Genomic DNA, 24,496 nt, shown 5'->3' with positions numbered 1-24,496 from the left:
AATGGAAAAACCATTTTTTTACAACAGAAAAACAGAGTACAGGACATACTACGCAAGGAAAAATCCCCTATCATCAGCTGTCACTAGTTCGACTCTAGCGTGTTTCGAAGGCAAGACAGGACACGACTCGCCAAACTAGTCCTTCCTGCGAGAGAATTAAAATAAAATTACCTCGCAGAGGGGTAAAAACAAGCAAGAAAAAAATGTAGCACAAACAGGACGTAAAAACGATACGAATAAAACTACAAAATAAAATACAAGATAAAAATACATGTACAAGAAAATACAATACGAGAAATAAAAATAAACAAGAAAAACAAACGAAAAGGCCTTTTTCTGGCTTAGACGAAGGAGATTCTGGCAGCGCATGGGAACACAAATGTGTGTCTTTACAGTTTGAAAGCCGCGTGTAAAAGGAAGTAGTTTAGGCTAGCAGTGACAAAGATGAGGAGGAGTGAGAGAGAGAGAGATAGAGGAAGACAAGCGGCTGAGAGAGAGATGAGGAAGAGTGAGAGATAGAGAGAGAAGGGAAGGTAAAGCAAAGAGATAAGATATACACTTTTACTTGTTTCAGTCATTTGACTGTGGCCACGCTGGAACACCACCTTTAGTCGAGCAAATCAACCCCAGGACTTATTCTTTGTAAGCCTAGTATTTATTCTATCGGTCTCTTTTGCCGAACCACTAAGTTACAGGGACGTAAACACACTAGCATCGGTTGTCAAGCGAAGTTGGGGAGACAAACACAGACACACTAAGATGGTTTATGAGGTCGTTGATATGATATGATAGTCGGAAGGGGTGAGATCTGGGCTGTAGGCAGGATGTTCCAGAACCTCAAAACCCAACTGGTTAGTGGTTTCAATGGTCTGGGTGGCCATGTGTGGGCATGTATTGTCATGCAACATCAAAACTTTCTTCAATAATAGGCTTTGATGTTTGGTGCAAATTGCTGGCCTAAATTTGTTGGCCAGCAAAGCACTGCATCTTGCACTGTTAATCGTACACTCACTTTCCAGGTAGAAATCCACACCACCATCTCTTCAGTTATCCGGCCATCGGAAAAACGCTATGTGAAAAATGACCGTTATACAAAGGGAAATTACTGTGTTATTGATTGCTATTTAGAGAATTTCACTACCTACTGGTCGTGAATATTTCAATTGTAGTCTGTTTGTGGGCTGATAGTGGAGTGCTTGAAACTTCTCAGCATTGAATTGCATGTAATTTTCATCTGCCCATTTCTATATTACATGCAGGTCATTTTGTAGTCATAATATGTTGACAGGGTCCTTGACTGCCTGTGATACTTTTGTATCATCAGCGTAGCCAATGAGAGTGGTTGAATGTACAGCTGAGGGCATGTTTGAGAGAGCCACCACAAACAGTAGTGGTCCCAGTACAGTTTCTTGAGGGACTCCACTGCAGATTGATATCTCCTCAGAGAGAGTGCCAGTGGTTGCCCACTTTCTGACTTCTGATTTTTATAAAGTCATGCAGCCACTCCCCCAGTTTTCGATATATATATATTTATCAGAAACGAAAGCTCTCAATATAAGTAATGGAGTACATTTTTACATTATTAAATAATATATTACAGGTTATGCTATATAACTAATCAGGATGTTGAAATTCTGAAGAGATGGCAATATCCAAAACGAAACTGTTGGTAACATTCCTACCAGATGTATGCCTTAACTTGTAATACAATATTTCCTCCTACTAATATGGAATGGAAACTTCTTATGATAGTATGAAATTGTAGCATTATCACTAACTTCTTAGTCATGATTAGCACAAGCAAAACCGGTTGATTATGTAAATATTTTATTTCATAACATATATATTTTGTCCAACATAAAATTTCTTTACAGTTTACTTCTTATATTTTTCACTACAATTCATCATGTGGAAAAAAATTTTTATCTAACCTTTTCACTATTTTTATATATATATATATATCTATATAAATTAGATATAAAACCACTATTATGCAACTCAATGTACTCTTCAGTACATTATATAATGTATATTATACAATAATATATTATTATATATTATATGATAATATATTATATGATATATATAGTATTATTATTATTATTATTATTATTATATACATATATATATATATATATATATATATATATATATATATAAAGATCCTTGAAGGGTAAAAATATGGGATATTTTCTGTGCAGCACTCAACCCAAGCTTGAGGTTTTCTACACTCTTAAATTATTGTCTTGAATAAGCTCAAAATTCTTCTTGTGTAGAAAATCTAGGTGTCCCATCACTAAAGCCAGTGTGTAGGCCTAGCAAAGAGTAAAATATAATCCAAAGGAGAGAGAGAGAGAGAGTAAGAGTTTAGCAAATCTTCAATGACCAGTTACAATTGTTTCTGTACCATTCTGTTTTTAACACCACTGCACCCAAAATGTGAGAAGTTACATAATATTTGTAGTTTTAAACACTCAAGTGGCACTTCTTCAGGCAGGCATTAAAAGGTGGACTCTTCTCACATTGAACTTTTGCATGCAATGGTATTAAAGACAGTGATGCAGAAACAATTGCAACCAGTCATTAAAGATGTGCTAGTCTCTTTGTCTTATTTGGATTTAATATATCATCATCATCATAGTTTAATGTCCATTTTCCATGCTAGCATGGGTCAGACGGTTCAACGAGGGTCTGGGAAGCCCAGAGGCTGCACCAGGCTCCAGTCTGATCTGGCAGTGTTTCTACAGCTGGATGCCCTTCCTAACGCCAACCACTCCGTGAGTGTAGTGGGTGCTTTTTATGCCAAGATCAACTTAGTCGTTTATCTTTTCAGTGTCAATAAAGTGCCCATCTGATCCACAAGAAACTTTTAATCAGTTAATATACTTAAGAATTTTCAGTAGCAAGTCAACAAGGGAGCCTTTACTAGCTCACAAGACTGCTAGAAATAATAGTTTTACTCAGATCAATTCCTTTAAGGAAAGGGTAAACACATTGGATGATATTAGGCCAATGTCTGACAATAAAGATAGTCTATTGTACCAGAATTTAACAACAATAAACTGTCATATTTTATTTATAACTTAGTCTTTAATATTTTTCAATCACCTTACCGAGAGAGTGGGTGAGAAGATATCTAAGTCGTGTTTGAAAGGCAGTAAAAGAAAAATCATAAACTGACATTTTAGCTGTCTGCTTTTGTTATGGAGGTAATTTTTACATATCTTCCAATGAATTTTTTATTTACTTAGCAATAGCATGGCTAGAGGGAGAGCCAAATTGAATGGTCTGTCCCTGGCAATGTTTTTATGTGGCTAACACTTTTGAGTCTGTTATATGAGCATCTATAGGATTTGGGGCTCAAGAGGATCATCAAAGTGAAGGGTTGTCCCAGGCAGTATAAACTCTGTGTTACCGGTAAGAAGCTAGTTTGAGACATTCTTTAACTCTTTAGCATTCGGATTACTCTGTTAAATGTAAGGCTTATTTAGTCACATTGTTTTCAATTAATCCTGCATTATCTTCTAGCTTCAAGATTCCAATGATTTGATTGTGTATTTTTAGACTGACATTATAGGGCAGGTGTGAGAGGCTGGATCTGAGCAGTTTAATCATATATATGTATTGGGTTGTCCGGAAAGTTTGTGCTGATTTTTAAAGGAAAGAAAAAGGTCAATAAATACTTGCCATTACATTTTTAATCAACCAAATATGAACTATTTTGTTGCACAATGTGTCTCCATCTTTCCTTTAACTTGAAAATACCCTCTTACCAGAATTGAGGTGGTTTCATGGCAAAGAATTCATCAAGGTATCTTTTTACGTCATCCAAGGAATTGAGATTTTTACCATTAAGACTATTCAGCAGAGACCTGAATAAGTGGAAATCTGAAGGAGCAATATCTGGTGAATATGAAGGGTGGAGTAGCACATCCCAGCCGAGCTGCAGCAATTTTTGTCTGGTTCCCAAAGCATCAAGTGCTGAAAATGAACTTTTTTATCTTCCATTTTAAAGGGTTACAGAATTAACACAGGTTATAGGAACATAAATCTTCTTTCACAAAAAGATAGCTTAAACTGTGCTTTAAATGGAGGTGTAGTCAAATCCTATTTTATGGACTCAACCATGTTCTAAAATAAGTCCAAAGGTAAGCTACTATAAATCAGCATGAACTTTCCGGATGACCCAATAGGATATTTGGGCTGCAAATGTTAAAGGATTAAATACTCAATATTTGTTTGGTAATCATTCCATGTCAATGTCCCAGCTCTGTTATTATTCTGCTCCAGGTTTTCTTCAAGTCTTAAAGGATTCTTAAAGGAAATTTAGCAGTTTTTATTTAATATATGTTCTGGTTTTGTTGGTAGGCTTCAAAGAGAAATAGTAGGTTTGTTGATCATGTTGGGCACAAACATAGCTGTGTTGTTTAGAAGCTTGCTCTGCAACCATGTGGTTTTCAGTTCAGTCCCACTGTGTGGTACCTAGTACAATAGCTCCAGGTCAACCAATACCTTGTGAATGAATTTGGCAGATGGAAACTGTGTGTAAGCACATCATGCGTATACATGAGTGTGCGTCTGTTTGTCACCACCACTTGACAACCAGTGGTGTTTATGTCCCCATAACTTAGCAGTTCATCAAAAGAGGTCAATGGAATAAGTTCCTGACTTTAAAAGGAAAATAAGTCCTGGGGTCAATTTACTCAACTAAAACTCTTCAAGGCAATGCCCCAGCATGGCCACAATCAAATGACTGAAACAAGTAAACAAAGATAACTCTTTTTCACTATTTTACTTGCTTCAGTCATTTAACTGCGGCCATGCTGGAGCACCGCCTTTAGTCGAGCAAATCGACCCCAGGACTTATTCTTTGTAAGCCTAGTACTTATTCTATTGGTCTATTTTGCCGAACCACTAAGTTACGGGGACGTAAACACACCAGCATCGGTTGTCAAGCGATGGTGGGGGGACAAATACAGACACACAAACATATACACACACACACACACACGCTTATATACATATATACGATGGGCTTCGTTCAGTTTCCATCTACCAAATCCACGTAGATTATTTTTTAAATTATATGTCACAAGAAATGTCTACTGTCTGGAAAATGTACTTCTGGATTTATATCAGGAATTATAAAGGGATTATTTTTATTTTACATGTCTTCAAAAATGCTGAGATAACAATTTGTTGACACAGAATGACAGCAGGCTTCACCTTTGTCACTAAGTGCTTTCTTTTTTTCCGTGTGAAGTATAGAATGTAAACAATAGCACGGATACACAAAAGCACATGCATGCACAAACACACAGATGGTGCAAGAGATATTTGAGGAGAGGACATATTCGATTCGTTTATTCTTTTATTTGTTTCAGTCATTTTTTACTGTGGCCATGCTGGAGCACTGCCTTAAGTCAAGCAAATCGACCCCAGGACTTATTCATATTTCTTTCTTGCCCACAAGGGGCTAAATATAAAGAGGACAAGCAAGGACAGACAAAGGGATAAAGTCGATTACATCAACCCCAGTGCATAACTGGTACTTAATTTATCGATCCCGAAAGGATGAAAGGCAGAGTCGACCTCGGCAGAATTTGAACCCTGGACGTAATGGCAGATGAAATACCACTAAGCATTTCGCCCGGTGTGCTAATGATTCTGCCAGCTCGACCCCAGGACTTTGTAAGCCTAGTACTTATTCTGTTGGTCTATTTTGCTGAACCGTTAAGTTACAGGGACGTAAACACACCAGCATCGGTTGTCAAATGATGTTGTGGGGTCAGACATACATATGTATGTATACGACAGGCTTCTTTCAGTTTCTGTCTACCAAATCTACCCACAAGGTTATGGTCAGCCTGAAGCTATAGTAAAAGACACTTGCCCAGGGTGCCACATAGTGGGACTGAACCGGGAATGATGTGGTTGGTAAGCAAGCTGCTTACCACACAGCCACTCTCTATTTAATAAAACAACTTTGATGTAGCAAACCAAATGTCTGGGCTAGTGGCAGTCATGGTGCATCCCCCCTCCCTTGTGATTTACTTTAATGGATATTTTCATGTAGCCCTGGGTCTAACAAGTCAGAAAATTGATGTTACCAGCAAAAAAAAACTAGGATGGAAGACACCTACCAAGGACTTTTTGACCACGCCCACTTTTACAGCTAGAGGCAGAAAATTAAGGGCATGGGAAATTCAAACAGCTCCAACTTTGCAACTCTTCACCAAAATATTTCAAATGACCACTTAAAATGATTGCCTGGTCAAGATCTACAAGTTCGTGGAAATGATTAGCAAATTTATTCTGTAAAAAGGTCACCTGAGGTCAAATTCATAGAAAATTTGTAAACATTTTCTCAATAAGCTTTTCTGAGAAGAATATTCTATGAATTCACCTTCAGCTTTGATGACTGCTTCAGTGTAGGACTGGAATCATTGACATGCCTGCACTAAATGGTCCTTATTCATTTCAGACTTCACCTGGACTGTGGCAATCTTTAATGAAGCTATGATATTTATTTCTTTATTGCCCACAAGGGGCTAAACATAGAGGGGACAAACAAGGACAGACAAACGGAATAAGTTGATTATATCGACCCCAGTACGTAACTGGTACTTAATTTATCAACCCTGAAAGGATGAAAGGCAAAGTCGACCCTGGTGGAATTTGAACTCAGAACGTAACGGCAGACAAAATACAGCTATGCATTTCACCCGGCATGCTAACGTTTCTGCCAGCTCACCACCTTTAATGAAGCTTTGGTACTATGAGGATGCCAATTAGTCTCTCTTTCAATGATGTTCTAAACACAGTAGTCCATGAGATTTAAACCAGGTGAGTTTGGAGGCCATAATTTTGGTGTTAAAGATTTTCCTAGCATCCATTCTTTGATTGTGGAGGCACATGGCCGAATGGTTATAGCAGCAGACTCACGGTCAAGGGATCGCGGGTTCGAATCTCAGACCGGGTGATGTGTGTGTTTATGAGCGAAACACCTAAGCCCCACGCGGCTCCGGCAGAAGGTAATGGCGAACTTCTACTGACTCTTTCGCCAGAACTTTCTCACGCTTTCCTCCTGCCTGCGTCTTGCAGCTCACCGGCGTCCCATCCAGGTGGGTAACATATACGCCAAGGAAACTGGGAAACCGGCCCTTATGAGCCAGGCAACTTCAGTTACATAAGCTTTGTGAGAAGGTATTGAGTTTTGTTGAAATATGTATGGCCTTCTACTGCAAACTTCATCCATTCAGGGATTAACAAACAGTTGCCGGCACTGCAATGTATCCAGCAGCATTAATTCTAAGATCCTGCAGAAAGATCCGGGGTGGCATCATATGACCATTACTCATCACTCCTAAAACCATCGCAGTCGCTGGAAACTTAGTTTGCACCATTATGGAGATACCTGATGAATATGCGTATATATTTCTTTACTACCCACAAGGGGCTAAACAAAGACAGACAAATGGATTAAGTCGATTACATCGACCCCAGTGCGTAACTGGTACTTAATTTATCAACCCCGAAAGGATGAAAGGCAAAGTCGACCTCGGCGGAATTTGAACCCAGAACGTAATGGCAGACGAAACACAGCTACACATTTCGCCCGGCATGCTAACGTCTCTGCCAGCTCGCCACCAACCTGATGAATATGCATATGAATATGCATATATATTTCTTTACTACCCACAAGGGGCTAAACAAAGACAGACAAATGGATTAAGTCGATTACATCGACCCCAGTGCGTAACTGGTACTTAATTTATCAACCCCGAAAGGATGAAAGGCAAAGTCGACCTCGGCGGAATTTGAACCCAGAACGTAATGGCAGACGAAACACAGCTACACATTTCGCCCGGCATGCTAACGTCTCTGCCAGCTCGCCACCAACCTGATGAATATGCATATAACCATCTGTCATTTCACCTATTAACCTTTTGGTCTTGGTTGCAGTTTTTTTTTTCATTATAGGAAAATCAAAGCATTCTATGTTTGTGAAGGTTTTTAACCTTATCTTCTTTGTACAGATCATCAGTTTTCCAGTGTCTTTGCAGGCATGAATTAGTCTCTTCTCCATACAAATGACTTGTATCGAATGCCCTCCTGCACTACAGATCTGACAGTCTACTCCGTCACCTAAAGTTCTTTGGTGATGGCTCTCATTGACTTTACAGGACTATTTATCATCAATAGTCCCGTCCACGTTTTCCTTGGTCTACCTCGCTTTCTCAGTCCATTTACCTCAAACTCAAGCACCCTCCTCAGAACATGTTTAGAACATACTAAAAGAGTAAAAATGTGTCTACAATTGCGTCTAGTTTTGAGGTGGTCTTGTCACACCCACCCACGCACACACACATGCACACAAGTCAAAAAGTTTACCAAAATCATGTGATACATAACCTAGAGATTTAAAGATATAGGGACAGTAGATCACTTCCACATTCAACTCCTGTCTCTGATATGTGTGGACAATCTTTGTAACTCCAAAGGCTGTGAGCTGGCAGAATCGTTAGCACGCCGGGCGAAATGCCTAGCGGTATTTCGTCTGCCGTTACGTTCTGAGTTCAAATTCCACCGAAGTCGACTTTGCCTTTCATCCTTTCAGGGTTGATAAATTAAGTATCAGTTACGCACTGGGGTCAATGTAATCGACTTAATCCGTTTGTTTGTCCCCTCTATGTTTAGCTCCTTCTGGGTAATAAAGAAACAGATAGATTAGTATACAGAGTCCACATGTCATACAAAACAAATGACTTGTATCGAATGTCCTCCTGCACTACAGATCTGACAGTCCACTCCGTCACCTAAAGTTCTTTGGTGATGGCTCTCATTGACTTTTCAGGACTTTTTATCATCAATAATGTTTTGAACTCATCAGATGAATTGCAGTGTCCTTATAGTGTCCAGATGTTTAGATTGTTTTATTTTTTTCTCGTTGATACAGTAGAAACATTCCCACGGAGCCTTCCAATTTCATTCAAACTCTGTCTACAAAAGATCTTATAACATTTAGAAAGTTGGTAATTTCTAAATCTCTATGTTCTGCACATATAGCAACAATAACTGCATGCAATCCTTTTCATTATATGTATTAGCATTGTATCTCTCATGGTGAATCTGAAAGAAATACAATGCTTTTAAACAGTTTGAAGAGAGTAATATACCAGTATATTTGTTTTGCAAGATTTTTGATGTGAAATCATGTGTTGAAACAGATATTGTTGTATTTAGGAATGGTCATTTTGCCAGTTTAGCCAATAAAAACACGAACTATATATTTGGTGTTACTTTGCTTCAGCGTTAATAAACTGAAGCTGTCGAGTCATCACGGTTTTCCGTAGGCAACTAAATATAACAATATCTGTTTCAACACACGATTTCACATCAAAAATCTTGCAAAACAAATATATAAACGTAACAACGTGAGCCATAGCCAGGCTAGCAAGAAGCTGAAGGACGCTGTATTTAGTTGCCTACGGAAAACTGTGACGACTCAACAGCTTCAGTTTATTAACGCTGAAGAAAAGTAACACCAAATATATAGTGTGTGTGTTTTTATTGGCTAAACTGGCAAAATGACCATTCCTAAATACAACAATATACCAGTAAGTATCCTCAAATACACCTCACATCTTGGTGCATCACTTTGAGGAGTTTTTAGCTGAATGAATCAAACTCAATACTTTTTTTTTTAAGCCTTGTTCTCTTGTACTTATTCTATCAGTCTCTTTTGCTGTCTTCTTCTTGTCTTGAGACAGCGTTCACCCAGGGTGGGTTGAGCTAGCTTCATTCATCCTCAATGCTGCATCTCTCACAAACGCTGACCAGACCTGGCGATTTGAGGCTAACAACTGCATGTCTCTAACCACTCCTTATTCCAGCAGCGAACGCCATTGATATGGGGGCCTAGGTTGGGTTCCAGATCAGTCTTGACTGTCATCAGCAAGGTTTTTCATTGTCCACCACATCGCTTTCACCAACCCTGAAGGGGAGCTGAGGCAATTGCATTGTAGATGAATTCTCCTGGTTGACAACAGAGGGCATGACCCAGCCAACGCAGACGTCTTTTGCTATAAACACGCTAACACCAGTTGTCAAGTGGTGGTTGGGGACAAACATGCACACACAGCTTTTCCATGCTGGTATGTGTTCAACAAGATGTTTCAGAATTGTATTTAACTGCTGTTAATCCTCTTCACTGCTTTTGACAATACACAACAATGCAGCATACCTAGTCTAAAACTTCAATGCACATAATCAAACACATACATAAATGTATGTGTGTCTAATATATGCATGTGATACCCATGCCGATGGCACGTAAAAAGCGCCGCCTTGACTGGCATCCATGCTGGTGGCACGTAAAAAGCACCAACCGATCGTGGCCATTGCCAACCTCCCCTTGCCCCTGTGCCGGTGGCATGTAAAAAGCACCCACTACACTCACGGAGTGGTTGGCATTAGGAAGGGCATCCAGCTGTAGAAACACTGCCAGATCAGACTGGAGCTTGGTGCAGCCTCCTGGCTTCCCAGACCCCGGTCGAGCCGTCCAACCCATGCTAGCATGGAAAACAGACGTTAAACGATGATGATGATGACAACAATACAGCATACCTAGTCTAAAACTTCAATGCACATGGCCAAACACATACATAAATATATGGGTGTGTAATATATGCATAGATATGTATATTACTGTCATGGCTATCCCTCAAGATTGAGGGTGGTGGTCTTTGTTTTTTGGAGTTTTTATTTTTTCCAAGGAGAAGCTGCTGACCTCCCCTGTTCAAATGTTATAATGGACACAGGTTTGTGTGTCACACAGCTAGCTAGAGGCGATGGCCTCTTGGAGCTAATCAATGGCAGCATTCGTCCTATTTATCTGGACTGCCATGTTAGCTTGGCGATAACTATTAATATTTTTTGCTTTCTTTTTTATATAGCTACTGATGAGTTCAGTTCTTTGTTTGGAGGTTTCTTCCTCAAGTGGGACAGTTGGTTCTCAACAGAAGCTCCCTTCTTCCTCTATCTTTTCTGTGCTTCCTCTTTTTCTTCTTCCTTGGTAGGCCTATTGGTCTGAAAAGTCGTTAGTCCCTCTTTAATGATGGATCTTCAGTGTTCTTGTTCCTAAGCATTTCTCTCCAAGTTCTCAATGCTAGCATGGGTTGGACGATTTGACTGAGTGTAGTGGGTGCTTTTACGTGCCACCGGCACAAGGGCCAGTTTGGTGATACTGGCAACAGCCATGCCCAAATGGTGCTTTTTATGTGCCACCTGCACAGGAGCCAGTCCAGAGGCACTGGCAATGACCTTGCTCAAATGTTTCACATCTCACCAGCACAAGTGCTAGTAAGGTGACGCAGTCGTTTTGGAATTTTTTTCTTTTGCTCTTTACCTCATTGATATTCTTATTTATGTTGGGAGGAGAGAAGCTGCTTTGGTAAATGGTTATTTTTTTCACCCAGACAGCTTGACCAGTCCATCTCAGCTCTTTCTGGATGATGATAGTTTCAATGGAGGTTACAATGTCTTCTTCCAACACACTGATGTTTGTTCTTTCTTTCCAGTTGATATTCAGAATACTTCAAAGGCAGCATTGGTGGTACCTTTCAGTAACTTTTATGTGCCTCCTGTACCTAGTCCAGGTCTCAAATGCATATGTAGTAATCCTTCCACTATTGTGGGTGTTATGTTCCAAAACCCACCGAGATAGGTGAAAATTCACAAAGTAAAGACAGTACTACACTCTTTTACTTGTTTCAGTCGTTTGACTGTGGCCATGCTGGAGCACCACCTTTAGTCAAGCAAATCAACCCCAGGACTTATTCTTTGTAAGCCTAGTACTTATTATATTTGTCTCTTTTGCCAAACCACTAAGTTACAGGGACATAAACACACACCAGCATCGGTTGTCAAGCGATGTTGGGGGGGGGACGAAGACATACACACAAACATATACTCACAAGTACATATATATATATATATATATATATATTATATAATTAGGGCTTAGTAAAATAAATTACTTTGCCACATACTGAACTTAGTAGAAATAGCAGCCAAAAAAAATTTTTTTAGCCGTTTCTACTACTTAAAGAAAATTTCTCTCAGATAATGTTTACTCCAGACAGCCTTAAATTCGGCCTTAAATGGTCCTTTTACATACTGAACACTTGGTGAAATTGATTAATTAATTTTACCCTCAATTGTTGATATATATATATATATATACAATGGGCTTCTTTCAGTTTCCATCTACCAAATCCACTCACAAGGCTTTGGTCGGCCCGAGGCTGTAGTAGAAGACACTTGCCCAAGGTGCCACGCAGTGGGACTGAACCCAAAACCATGTGGTTGGTAAACAAGCTACTTACCACACAGCAATTTTTTTTTTATTTTTATAATTTGTATATATTTATTTTATTATAAATACAAAGCAACACCATGAAGGAATCGATGTAAGCTTAAATAATAAACCGCAATAGGTGATCCACAATATGGTGAGAAATTACTGTACAGCAGTGTGGGATGACCACTACCTTGTATACCATCATTTTTGTAACAGTTTGAATGTCTTAATCCTGGGACATTCTTGTTCAGAGATGGCCAAAGGCAGCAACAGCGCTTTCGAGATGATGCTGGATACTGCATTGGAAGAGACAACTTCCCAAATATGGAAAATGATTCATGCTGTCTAAGACTGTACAACTTTCAGTGGCTGGGTGTGCGCTGTTTATCTTGACTGGTGATGGTTGGAAGATGACTTGTGTCTTTCGCAATTGATGGCTGAGTCCCAGTTTTCCATAGTCTTGATGGAAGGCATTGAGGGTCTGTTGCAGATTTTCTTCAAATAATGCTGCAATGCTGTTGTTGTCAGCATATTGAAGCCCAATGATGGAACCTGTTGAGATTCTGTCGTTAGTTCAATAAATACTTTCAATTCCTGGTTGAAGATCACCCTTGATGATTATATATATATGTAAACATATAGGTATGTAATTTGCTGGGACATTGCCTCGCAAGATTTAGTTGAACAGATCAAGCCCAGACTGCAGTGTGTGTGTACCCAGGTTCTCACCAGTCACTGCAATCCCCACCCCACTCGCACCTTCTTGGCAATATCTGGCCACATGTATTGTGACCTCCTTACCTTGAGGGCATGCCCTGGCAACTGACACCATTTATTTCTCTCTTCCTTTCTCTACCATCCCCCTCTCCCTCTCTCTCTGGGCAGGTAATCATGTACCTCCTCTATAGCAGGACACCTGTTTCTGCCTCTCTATCACACTCTGACCTTTCCTCATCTGACACAAGATCACCTCCTCCAATGTTCCCTCCCCTCTCAAAACTCTTAGTCTTGCAAGTCACTTGATGACTCTGCTGGTGCTGGTGCTACATTAAAAAAGCATCTAGTCCACACTGAAGTGGTTGTCATTTGGAAAGGCATCCAACTGTAAAAATCATGCCAAAGCCTGTGTTGGTGTCACAGTCGGGTTGGACGGTTTGACTGAGGACTGTCAAGTTAGGAGGCTGCACCAGGCTCCAATCTGATCTGATATATATATATATGTGTATGTGTGTGTATATGTTTGTGTGCCTATGTTTGTACCCCAACATCGCTTGACAACTGATGCTGGTGTGTTTACATCCCTATAACTTAATGGTTCGGCAAAAGGGTCCGATAGAATAAGTACTAGGCTTACAAAGAATAAGTCCTGGGGTGGATTTGCTCAACTAAAGGTGGTGCTCCAGCATGGCCACAGTCAAATGACTAAAACAAGTAAAAGAATAAAAGTATATAAAGGCAGCAAGCTGGTAGAAACATTAGCATGCCAGATGAAATGCTTAGGAGTATTTCGTCTGTCTTTACATTCTGAGTTCAAATGCCACCGAGGTCGACTTTGCCTTTCATCATTATGGGGTCAATAAATTAAGTACAAGTTGATCTAATCAACTGCCTCCACCCCACCAAAAATAATTTTGGACCTTATGCTTAGAGTAGAAAAGAATATATATATATAATCATCATTGTTTAACGACCACTTTCCATGCTAGCATGGGTTGGACGGTTTGATTGAGGACTGGCGAGCCAGAAGGCTGCACCAGGCTCCAATCTGATCTTGTAGAGTTTCTATAGCTGGATGCCCTTCCTAACGCCAACCACTCCGACAGTGTAGCGGGTGCTTTTTACGTGCCACTGACACAAGGGCCAGTCAGGCGGCAATGGCCATGCTCAAATGGTGTTTTTTACATGCCACCTGCAAGGGGGCAGTCCAATGGCACTGGCAACAACCTCGCTCAAATGTTTTTTGATGTGCCACCGGCACAGAAGCCAGTCAACTGCTCTGGCAACGACGGATGGTACTCTTAGAACTCCACTGGCACGAGTACCAGTCATCGAATTTAATTCGATTTCAATTTCACTTGCCTCAACAGGTTTTCATATATATAATATATATATGTATGTAATAAAACAGACATATTATCTAGTATTGATACAATTGTTTCATTAAAAGTTTTGATTTTGATGTAAGCATAATACATTACATATTTCTTTACTACCCACAAGGGGCTAAACACGGAGAGGACAAACAAGGACAGACAAATGGATTAAGTTGATTACATCGACCCCAGTGTGTAACTGGTACTTATTTAATTGACCCCGAAAGGATGAAAGACAAAGTCGACCTCGGCAGAATTTGAACTCAGAATGTAGTGGCAGACGGAATACCGCTTGGCATTTCACCCGGCGTGCTAACTTTTCTGCCAGCTTGCTGCCTTAGCATAATACAATACATTTAGTTAGATTGTGTAATATATTATTTGACTCTCAAGTCATCAAGCAAGACAGAAGAGCCATAACTTGTTAATTAATCAACAGATTATCAATACATGTGTATGTGACAAGGCTGGCTAGACATTTGAATTATAGACACAATCTATCCAATGGTCTTGCTTACATTTTTTGTCTACCCAATTTCATATGCATAACTCTGAATGATCTGATCCCCTGAGACCGTAAAAGATACCTACCCAAGATTGAATCCAGGGCCTCAAGACTGTGAATTGAATTACTTAACCATTCAACCATGCTTTCATTTGCTTGACTGGAACATGATAGCAGTAACTATCTGATTGGAAAAAGTCTGTTGATATTCCAAGATTGAATATCATCATCATTTGATGTTCACTTTCCATGCTGGCATGGGTTAGACAGTTTGACTAGAACTGGCAAGGCGGAGAGCTGCACCAAGTTCCAGTCTGGTTTTGGCATGGTTTCTATAGCTGGATGCCCTTCCTAACGCCAACCCCTCCATGAATATAATGGGTGCTTTTTATGTGCCACCGGCACAGGTGCTATTTACATGACAGTGGCAACGGCCACGACTATGAACATGAGAGACAAACAGTTTCTGACCCAAAGGACTGTGGCACTTTTATCTCATTTACTTGTTTCAGTCATTTGACTGCGGCCATGCTGGAGCACTGCCTTTAGTCGAGGAAATCGACCCCAGGACTTATTCTTTGTAAGCCTAGTACTTGTTCTATCGGTCACTTTTGCCAAACCGCTAAGTTACAGGGATGCAAGCACATCAGCATTGGTTGTCAAGTGATGTTGGGGGACAAACACAGACACACACACACACATATATATACTCTTTACTTGTTTCAGTCATTTGACTGCGGCCATGCTGGAACACCGCCTTTAGTCAAGCAAATCGACCCCAGGACTTATTCTTTGTAAGCCGAGTACTTATTCTATCGGTCTCTTTTGCCGAACCGCTAAGTGACGGGGACGTAAACACACCAGCATTGGTTGTCAAGCAATGCTAGGGGGACAAACACAGACACACAAACATATACACACACATACATATATATATATATACATATATACGACAGGCTTCTTTCAGTTTCTGTCTACCAAATCCACTCACAAGGCATTGGTCGGCCCAGGGCTATAGCAGAAGACACTTGCCCAAGATGCCACGCAGTGGGACTGAACCTGGAACCATGTGGTTGGTAAGCAAGCTACTTACCACACAGCCACTCCTGCGCCTGTGGTATATATATATATATTATATATATATATATATTTCGAGGCACTGGGCCACTTGGTGTTGAATAGATATGCTATTAAATTAGTATCTAATTCTCTCACCCTTATTAATTAATTATATATATATATATATATATATATATATATATATATATATATATATATATATATATATATACGACGAGCTTTTTTCAGTTTCCGTCTACCAAATCCACTCACAAGGATTTGCTTGGCTCAAGGCTATAGTAGAAGACACTTGCTCGAGGTGCCACGCAGTGGGACTGAACACGGAACCATGTGGTTGGTAAGCAAGCTACTTACCACACAGTCACTCCTGCACCCTAAAGGTAATGGTGGACTGCCGTGACCAGGATTTAAGTAAAGTTATCTTTATTTATTGTTTGCTTTTTATTTGTTTCAGTCATTGGACTGTGGCTGTGCTTGCTAGTGGACCCTTTTTTCCAAACTGCTCAGTTATGGGTATGTAAACAAACCAGCATTGGTTGTCAAGTGGTAGGAGGGGATACAAACTCAAAGATACACACACACATACATTTATATCAAGAAGACCTGTCACCACAGTAGAAAAGTGTTTACTGTCTTTGCATTCTGAGTTCAAATTCTGTTGGGGCCAACTTTGCTCTTCATCCTTCCAGGGTCGATAAAATAAGTACTAGTCGTGCACAGGAATCACACTGACTTTGTGTCAAAATTTGAAATCAATATATTAAAGGTAAATTAAGATAGCAAGGTGACAGAATCGTTAGAACACACGGCAAAATGCTTAGCAGCATTTCGTCCATCTTTACATACTGAGGTTGAGGGATCTTCTCACTTTGAATGGCAGTTTTTTAAAATAATTTCCACGTAACTAAACACTTTTAAACTTCGTATACTGGTAGAATGTGTTTATAAAACATCTTTTTCTCTTGGCTTTATTGAGAAAATTCTATTGTTTGTAAGATATTTGTTGTTTTTTTTCTGCAATTTCAACCAATCAATGACATCTATTGAGATGAAAACATTCTGTGCGGTATGAATATGTCTCTCGTTTAAGAAACATTGGGTTTATTACATTTCTGAAGAAAAAAAAGATACCCTTCCCCCCACCCCTAACTCTAAAACAGATTGAAATGCAATAGATCGATACTAGGGTCATAATTATGGGTGACAATTTCATATGACACCGCTAGAAAAAATTGCCGTTCAAACCGAAAAGATCCAGGTTGACTCATCCTTTCAGGATCGATAAAATAAGAAAGTACCAGTTGAGCACTGGGATAGATGTAATCGACTTCTCCCTCCTCCAAAATTGCTGGCCTTGGGCCAAAATTTCAAATCAATATGTTAAAGGTCGATACACTGTAGTATTTGCGTATATATGTGTATTATTATTCCATGTCGTTAGAGATCACCGAGGGTGTCAAGATAAACCGCCATTTTATGTGGCTAAAGCGAAAGATATCCATTGTATAATAAGATTCTAGGCACAAATGTTAAATTACGGGATAGTCACGGTTGGGAACGCCTTTGATTATAGGCCTGCTTAATCAGTATTTCTTTCTTTCTTTTTGTTGTTGTTGGCTAAACAATGTATGCTCCCTTTTACAACTGCGTGAGTCTTCCCACCCTGAACCACTCCTAACTATCTTCGTATCATCATTCCTTGCCGTCTCACTCACAACCCCCGCAATAAACATTTCCCCCTAAATATTCGTCCCCTAAGCAGTACCACCGGAATACCTTACCTCCACCACGTTTACCAAACAGACTTGACCTACAAAATTTCCAAACTAAAACACCTACTACATCGATCACGCCAGGCTAGGACGGTCTTACAAATTACCATGGGTGCTTGCTCTGGCTTCCTCTTACTCATTAATATAAACCTATATATATATATACTGAAGACGATTTAGCTACCTTAATCCCCACCCTCTTTTCTCTCTCTCTCTCTCCTTTGCAGATTTAAGGTTTGTATTCAAAGTTAAAACTCCTTTTACAAAAACAATAACAAGCAGCATAGCTAGCTGTAAATGGAAGAAGGAGTGAAGGAAGATATGAAAATGTACTTGTTTAACCGTTGCTAATTGATTTCTGCTGTGCTAAGGCTCTTGTTTACCCAGACTGCTCACAACTCCGACATGCTTGTCACTTCCGGATATTTCCACAAGATATCCAAAATGGTTGAAAAACCATTCACAATATTTTGTTTTTAACTTTCTTAACAATGAAAACTTATTGAGCCATAATATCTTTTCTTTTTCTCTCTCTCTTTTCGAGGAAATATACATACCTATCTATCTATATATATATATATATATATATATATAATATATATATATATATAAAATTAATTAAGGGTAGAAATTGATATTAGTCAATTAAAACCAGTGGTCCAGCATATTAAAAAGAATCCGAAGATTAAAATATTTTTACATACAAATTAAGGACTGAACACTTTTCGTGTTCAGTCCTTAATATGTATATATGTGTGTATGTATATATATATATATATATATATATATATATATATATATATATGTGTGTTGTGTGTGTGTGTGTATGTATATATATATATATATGTGTGTGGTGTGTGTGTGTATGTATATATATATATGTGTGTGTGGTGTGTATGTATATATATATATATGTGTGTGTGTGTGTGTATGTATATATATATATGTGTGTGTGTGTGTGTGTGTATATATATATATATGTGTGTGTATGTATATATATATGTGTGTGTGTATGTATATATATATGTGTGTGTGTATGTATATATATATATATATATATATATATATATATGTTCATACATTGTAATATCTCTGTGTTAGGTTTGACTAAATAATAAAAAAAAATAACAATCCTTTCTGCTATAGGTACAAGGCCTGGAATTTAGGGGAAGGGTCAAATCGATTACATCGACCCCAGTGCGTAACTGGTACTTAATTTATCGACCCTGAAAGAATGAAAGGCAAAGTCGACCTCAGCGGAATTTGAACTCAGAACCGTAAAGCCGGAAGAAATGCTATTAAGCATTTTGTTCGACGCGCTAATGATTTTACCAGCTTATATATAATAATAATAATAACAACAATAATAATTAGAAATAGCGGGACCTATGGAGATTTGGTTGTCTTCCTTTTTAAAGCAGCCGTAATAATAAATCTTATCGGAACTACAAGATTGAAGTGACCTCATTTTTTTTTATACCCCAATTTGGTGTGTTTATATTTTGGTGGAGTGGGGGAGGGTGACTTACTTTTTCGTGCGGAAGAAGATAATTTTGCTGATCGACTGTCTTGAAGAAAAGACATGCAATAGAAGAGAGGAAGGATTTTTGTGTTTAAAGATAGTAAAAATGAAAAGGAGGTAGGTAGAGTTGGAATAACAGCGGAAAAGAGAGTGCGCGTATGTGTATGTGAATGTGTGTGTTTGCTAACGGGAGAGAAAGAGAGAGAGATGGGAAGAGGATAGAATATAATCGGGGTGTGCGGGGAAGATTTACAAAAGATGCGATGGTGGGGGAAGAGAGAAACAAGAAAAGGATGAGAGAATAGGCGTCGGGAGGAGCAGAGTTAGAGAGGAAATAGTGAGGGGGAGGGAGAACGAGTAGAAGGCGTGTTTTACAGTTAGAAAGGAAGAGAGGAAATAGTGAGGAGGAGGGAAAACGAGTAGAAGATGTGTTTTACAGTTAGAAAGGAAGAGAGAAAATAGTGAGGGGGAGGGAGAACGAGTAGAAGACGCGTTTTAGAGTTAGAAAGGAAGAGTGGAAATAGTGAGGGGGAGAGAGAACGAGTAGAAGACGTGTTTTGGAGTTAGAAAGGAAGAGAGGAAATAGTGAGGGGGAGGGAGAACGAGTAGAAGACGCGTTTTGGAGTTAGAAAGGAAGAGAGGAAATAGCGAGGGGGAGGGAGAACGAGTAGAAGACGCGTTTTGGAGTTAGAAGGAAGAGTGGAAATAGTGAGGGGGAGGGAGAACGAGTAGAAGACACGTTTTGGAGTTAGAAAGGAAGAGTGGAAATAGCGAGGGGGAGGGAAAACGAGTAGAAGATGTGTTTTACAGTTAGAAAGGAAGGGAGGAAATAGCGAGGGGGAGGGAGAACGAGTAGAAGACGTGTTTTGGAGTTAGAAAGGAAGAGTGGAAATAGCGAGGGGGAGGGAGAACGAGTAGAAGACGTGTGTTAGAGTTAGAAAGGAAGAGAGAAAATAGTGAGGGGGAGGGAGAACGAGTAGAAGACGCGTTTTAGAGTTAGAAAGGAAGAGTGGAAATAGTGAGGGGGAGGGAGAACGAGTAGAAGACGTGTTTTGGAGTTAGAAAGGAAGAGAGGAAATAGTGAGGGGGAGGGAGAACGAGTAGAAGACGCGTTTTGGAGTTAGAAAGGAAGAGAGGAAATAGCGAGGGGGAGGGAGAACGAGTAGAAGACGCGTTTTGGAGTTAGAAAGGAAGAGTGGAAATAGTGAGGGGGAGGGAGAACGAGTAGAAGACACGTTTTGGAGTTAGAAAGGAAGAGTGGAAATAGCGAGGGGGAGGGAGAACGAGTAGAAGACGTGTTTTGGAGTTAGAAAGGAAGAGAGAAAATAGCGAGGGGGAGGGAGAACGAGTAGAAGACGTGTTTTGGAGTTAGAAAGGAAGAGAGAAAATAGTGAGGGGGAGGGAGAACGAGTAGAAGATGTGTGTTAGAGTTAGAAAGGAAGAGTGGAAATAGCGAGGGGGAGAGAGAACGAGTAGAAGACGTGTGTTTAAGAACAGGAGAAAGAGAAAGAGTAGAAGTGTTGAAAGGAAGGGGAGGAGGTAATGCACAACTCAGCAGCAGCAGCAGCCCTAACAACAACAATAAGAGTTTTTATCAACGCCATCTTGGTATTTTCTATTGGAATCTGCATTTGAAGCAGACAGAGAGTCTCCGGTTTCTTTTGGATTTCGTACAGGGTATCCAGGAATTTATTGCTTTTTTTTTTTTTAAAACATATATCTTAAATTCCGCTCTCTTCAACCTTTCTCCCGCCCGTTGAGGAGAACGTCTGCTTGAGTGTCTTTTTCGGTGAGTTTTGTCCTCCTCATCTCTTCCTCTCCTCTCCTCTCTCTCTGGTCAATCGTTTCACCGTTTTCAGTCCACATCTCTTCCCCCCCTCTTTTACTATAATGGCCAGTTCACCGAGATGTCTTATTTTTTTCCACCACCCCCTTCTATTCCCTATTATTATAATTACATTGTCGATCTTATTCCTCAAATACACCTTACTACAAATTGAGATTATAAATATCTATACATATACATGTATACATACATACAGACAGGGTGTATATTCTACTCCAGGGTCCTAATTACATATAATATTTATGTATATATACTGGGAAACTATCTCTATTTCTGTATTTATAATTACAATGTCGATCTTATTCCTCAATACACCTTACACTAATTGAGTTTATAAATATATATAATATATATATATATATATATATATATATATATATATACATGTGTACATACAGACAGGGTGTATATTCTATTCCAGGGTCCTAATTATATATGATATCTATATATATATATATATATATATATATATATATATATATCTATTTCTGTATTTATAATTACATTGTCGATCTTATTCATGAATACACGTTCCACTAATTGAGTTTATAAATATATATATATCTATACATATACATGTATACATACAGACAGGGTGTATATTCTACTCCAGGGTCCTAATTACATATAATATTTATGCATATATGCTGAGAAAACAAATAAACTATCTCTATTTCTGTATTTATAATTACATTGTCGATTTTATCCCTCAATACACCTTACACTAATTGAGTTTATAAATATATATTTATATATATATACATGTGTACATACAGACAGGGTGTATATTCTACTCCAGGGTCCTAATTATATATAATATTTATAATTACATTGTCGATCTTATCCCTCAATACACCTTCCACTAATTGAGTTTATATATATATATATATATATATATATATATATATATATATACACACATACATAAATGTATACATACAGACAGGGTGTATATTTTACTCCCAGGGTCCTAATTATACATAATATTTAAGCATATATATATACTAAGAAAACTAATATAAAACTATCTCTATTTCTGTACTACAAATATTGATAACACAGTTTATTTTGGTCGTAAATATGTGAATTGTCAGCAATTGTAAATAACTTTAAACTATAAATGTATATTAATGTATGTATGTGTGTGTCTTATCAACAATCTCGTGTTGTTGATCTCTGTTGCGATTTATGTTAAGATTACCTGTATAATATATTTAGAATATGATACAGTCGTGTAAGTGTATGTATATTGTATTGTATATAATCAGAACAATCCGACGAATATGATTTAAAGCGTGTGTTTTATTTATATTTTCAAATTTGGGTCTCACATATTTTCATGTGTATATATTATATATATATATATATATATATACACCATATTATTATAAATTGTGTTTTTTATGAAGCCAGATAATTGCACACTGTAAATCTATGTGTGTTTAAATCTTCTGAATGATGAACATAACTGATTTGGACCGTGAAAATGTTATCCTACTTTTTTATTTTCCTGACTACAACTTGTCTGTCTTACATTTTACGCATAGTCACACGTGTGTGTGTGTATAAATATATATATATATATATGAAAGAAAAATGGTGTTCAGAATGCTGGATGGTTGTAAAAATATTTATTTACATATCACATATTATTTCTTTATATTAACGCTTTCAACTACACCTGTAGTTTCATATGAAATATATATATATATATATATATATATATATATATATATATATATATATATATATGCATATAGGCGTACACGAGAGGTAAAAGAGACAAATGTTATTTTTATGGATATAAATTATTGCACAGTTCACATCACATGCATGTATGTTTAATTTACTGTGCAGCAATGAATAACCATTTAGACCATAAAACTGCCACCCTAACTACATTGGTTCTTATTTGTATTATATTTATTTTATATTTATCGTTTGTATGTAATGCAGAAAGACTAATTTCAGGTACTACACGCAGATTACCTTATGACATATTTAGGTAAACATTCAACTATTTTGGTGGTGTTCTATTTTCATGCCATACATTGAGATACAAAGAGTAAATAACTCAAATGAGAACTCGTACTAAATACTGTTAGACACAAAAAGAAGAAAAAATCTCATAAAAAATTTCTCTTCGGTTGAAGGGAGACATAATTTCAAGCAATTAAGGATTAATCACTCGAAGTTTAATTTACATGTTTGACAGGAGTGGGGATCTAATCTGTGTTTACAGGTAAAGGAGATAACTGTAAACATGTTTCTTGTCTGATTGTATTTCATGCCTGTTTAGGTCAGTTAACATGAGTTTTTTTTTACAAGAAGACTTAGCGAAAGTTTTCAACCAGTAATAAATAAATTTGCTTTTATATTTTTTACACTGACAGAATACTGTTGACAAGTGACGTCGAAATTTCGGCATGCTTATCCCTTTATCGAACTCTCCGATGTAAGTTAAAGCAGGCCAAGACTTCGAGGTCACTGTCGACATTCTTGTTAAAAAATAATAAATAAATATATATGTACTCTACAAAAGGTACTGAGTTATCAATCGTTCAGTTTAAACTCGATGTTAAATTAAACGAAGAGGGAAGGAGAGACATCGGGCAATTAACTCATGAAACCCCAGAGGTATGAACTTGGGTGAGTTCTGGGTTTAATATGCTTAATAAATTGACATGCAAGCATTCATAATTAAAATCTCCCATGAAAAAGTAGGAGACAGAATAACAGTTAATTGTTGGCGATTCTCAAAGTAAAGGGAGATAATTTCGAGACATTAGGAATTCATCTTTTCACTTGATGTTTAGGGAGAATGGCTGGGTTTTCCTTGCAAGCACCTTGCACTTGAGTGATCTATTAAACGTTGATGTCGTTTGGTGTCTATACTATGTGTGTGTGAGTGGTATGGGTTGACAACAGGAAGGGCACCTGGGCATCTGGCTGTTGAAAATCAGCCTCCACAAAAAAGAACATCCGGCAATATGCATGGTTTGGTAGATGTTAGACTCAAATTATAAATACACACACACACATGTATCGAAGCATGTTAGTAGGGGTCAATTGTCTACAAACGATGATTAACTAAAATATTAATTTTCAATTTCTTGAAATTCTTTAATCAGGGTTGCTAACTGTTTTGAGAACAGTTGATTGGTAACTATATATATATATATATATATATATTTAAATTAATGTGAGAAATTAGATATTAATTTAATTAACATCGATTTCACACCAGTGGTCTAGCATATAAAAAAACTGAAGGTTCAGTAAAATTGTAATATACACATATTAGAGGTAAACCA

The 24,496-nt window shown here is 38.1% G+C and overlaps 1 protein-coding gene across 3 annotated transcripts in view; it reads left to right on the top strand.

The window, feature by feature from the left end:
• Nucleotides 1-24,496, top strand: part of LOC115210347 (catenin beta) — an 81,718-nt gene that overhangs the window by 5,232 nt on the left and 51,990 nt on the right. Inside the window, exon 1 of one of the 3 annotated variants that reach the window (XM_029778889.2) lies at nt 20,872-21,125. The exons of the other annotated variants lie outside the window; for them this stretch is intronic. The gene's annotated coding sequence lies outside the window, so the exon portion shown is untranslated. Of the gene's footprint in view, nt 1-20,871; nt 21,126-24,496 lie in introns of those variants that run through there. 3 annotated transcript variants of the gene reach the window in all.

This window comes from Octopus sinensis, linkage group LG1 (assembly GCF_006345805.1).
Source record: "Octopus sinensis linkage group LG1, ASM634580v1, whole genome shotgun sequence".
NCBI lineage: Eukaryota > Metazoa > Mollusca > Cephalopoda > Octopoda > Octopodidae > Octopus > Octopus sinensis.
The sequence above is the reverse complement of the archived record's forward strand: the minus strand, read 5'-3'. Positions and strand labels throughout refer to the sequence as shown.